At 40.3% G+C, this 2,852-nt stretch overlaps 1 pseudogene; it reads right to left on the bottom strand.

Moving 5' to 3' along the window:
- Positions 1–1,001: 1,001 nt before the first annotated feature.
- LOC129678703 (voltage-dependent anion-selective channel protein 1-like) lies at positions 1,002–1,571 on the bottom strand (annotated as a pseudogene).
- Positions 1,572–2,852: the final 1,281 nt, after the last annotated feature.

Raw genomic sequence — 2,852 nt, 5'->3', positions numbered from 1 at the left:
CTCCTTCAACTGTCTTATTGCTCTAACAAGGACTTCCAGAATTATGTTGAAGAGATATGGAGAGAGTGGGCAGCCTTGTCTTGTCCCTGATTTCATTGGGATTGCTTTAAGTTTCTCTCCATTCAGTTTGATGTTGGCTATAAGCTTGCTGTATATTGCCTTTACTACTTTTAGATATGAGCCTTGTATCCCTGATCTCTCCAATACTTTAAACATGAATGGATGTTGGATTTTGGCAAATGCTTTTTCAGCATCTAGGGAGATGATCATGTGGGTTTTTTTCTTTCAGTTTTTTAATATGGTGGATCACATTGATGGATTTCCGTATATTGAACCATCCCTGCATACCTGGGATGAAGCCTACTTGGTCATGGTGGATGATATCTTTGATGTGTTCTTGTATTCGGTTTGCGAGTATTTTGTTGAGTATTTTTGCATCAATGTTCATAAGGGAGATTGTCCTGAAGTTCTCTTTTTTTGTTGGGTCTTTGTGAGGTTTAGGTACCAAGGTGACTATGGCTTCATAGAATGAGTTCAGTAATGTTCCTTCTGTTTCTATTTTGTGGAATAGTTTGAAGAGACCTGGAGTTAGCTCTTTTTTGAATATCTGGTAGAATTCTGCACTGAAACCATCAGGTCCTGGGCTTTTTTTGGATGGGAGATTTTTGATGACTGCTTCTATTTCCTTGGGGGATATAGGACTATTTAATTGATTTACCTGGTCCTGATCTCTTTCAGAATCTGGCTGGGCAGCTCGAGAGTCGACCAGACCGATTTCCAAGTCGTGGGGGCCTCCCTTCACCTGGGAAACATGATCGCTGTAGTTTTAGGGCCCAGAGTTCAGTCTCCTGTTCGCTGCATGGAGAGTGCTGTCCTGCTTCTCAGACCCAATGCTCTCCTGGCGCTGCCATCCTCGCTCTCCTCCTATTTATTTGTTTTTTTTTTATATTAGTTACGGTTTATTAACTTTGTATACCTTTTTATTTATTATTTATCTCAATTTATTCACTTTGCATCCCAATTGTGACCCCCTTCCCTCGTCTCTTCCCAATCCCACCCTGATTCCTTCTTCTCCTCCTACGCTCATTCACATAAGCATGAAGCTGGAATTTGTCCATCTTGTAGCTAACTGTGAAGTTGCTCTGCAGCACTTGGGACTTTGAGGTCTCAAAATATGGCAGCCAGCAAGCCTTTATAGCCAGGTTGATATACTCCTTTTTGTACCCTATCTTGTTTTTAGCATGTTTTCCCAGTCTTTGGAGAGAAGGATGAATCAAGGAGTCAGCTTCAGTCCAGGGCAGGCTGGTCTTCCACAGAGATCTCAGTGCCCAGGCTGTTCCGTGTGTACCACTTCACTGTAAAAGTCAGTGGTATCTGACAAGTCACTCTATCTACTTGTCCTTGGTTTTCAGGCTGCCGTTCACTTTGGTGGTCTCTGTGTTGCTGGAGCCTGAGCTGGTAAATTCCAATCCGTTCTCTTTGCCCTCGTTTTCAAATCAAGTTTTATTAAGCAAAAGCTGTAGCCCTTGGTGAACTTGGCCAAGATCGACATATGTGGGAGGCACAACCATGTTCCCAGAGGAGGTGATATAGGGAGCAGCTATGGCAGGGGTTGCAGCAAGAGATGTTGGAATTTTTTTTTTAAACTGGCTTGTGTTTGTGCAGGTATCCCCAACTGATCTGAGCAAAGGTGAGCAACAGGCATGTGATGATCAAAGAACTGCATGTCACAGCATTCTTGCTCACTTTTACATTCTTCCTGCCTGGTCTTCCACAATTTCCCCTGAGCCTTGAGCATTAACAACCCATTTCTATAGGATCAGAAATGTTTATCAATTTAAGGTCCTTCTATTCTTATTCTTCTAAATAAATAATTAGATAGCCACATAATGAGTTTCATTACACTTCTTCATGTATTCTTGAAACCCAGGCTTTTTGATGTTAGGCTTTTTCTTGTCAGATTTGAACAACTGTCAGAGACCCTACAGCAAGAATACTTAGCATTGTCAAAAAAAAAAAACAATCCCAGGCAAAACTGCTCGGTGAACCAATGAGTTTAAGTGGGTGACTTACAGAGGCATAGGTGAGAGAATACTTAAAAGAGCACGTGTGACCTGAAGGCAGCTTTACTACTGCAAAAACAACTTTAGCACGGACAGTGACTCATGAAAGCTGTGTTTCTACTGACCAACATAAAGGAACCTCCAGAGAAGAGTCTCCTCTATCTCAGCAATTTCTCAGGAATTACACTGTCTCAGAGGAGATTCCTTTCAGTCTCATATCTCTGTGACCTCCCTCTGTATTGGATATTTGATGGTATTTCTAAGCCTCGTGTTTCATTAGCTTATTGAACATTATAAAACTCCTCTTCCAGAAAAAAAATGTTTAATACATATGAATTAACTACACAACTGGTTTCCATTTATATTAATTCATTTTTTTTCATTGTTGTAGTAACTGCATAATTTTAGACTTTCTATATGTTGGTTTTCAGGGCTTGAGCAAGTAATTTAACATTAAAATTATTAAGAAATGGAAATCAATCTGTTGCTTTCTCAGACAATTAGGAATAGCGCTACCTTAAGATCCAGCTACACCACTCCTAGGCATATATCCAAAAGATGCTCAACTATACAACAAGGACATTTACTCAACCATGTTCATAGCAGCTCTATTCCTAATAGCCAGGAGCTGGAAACAACCTAAATGTTCCTCAACGGAGGAATGTACACATAAATTGTGGTACATTTACACAATAAAATACTACTCAGCTATTAAACCAAGAAAATGATGAAATTTGCAGGCAAATGGTGGGATCTAGAAAAGATCATTCTGAGTGACGTATCCCAGAA

This window comes from Psammomys obesus, unplaced genomic scaffold (assembly GCF_907164565.1).
Source record: "Psammomys obesus unplaced genomic scaffold, mPsaObe1.curated_primary_1811, whole genome shotgun sequence".
In the NCBI taxonomy this organism is placed as follows: Eukaryota; Metazoa; Chordata; class Mammalia; order Rodentia; family Muridae; genus Psammomys; species Psammomys obesus.
The sequence above is the reverse complement of the archived record's forward strand: the minus strand, read 5'-3'. Positions and strand labels throughout refer to the sequence as shown.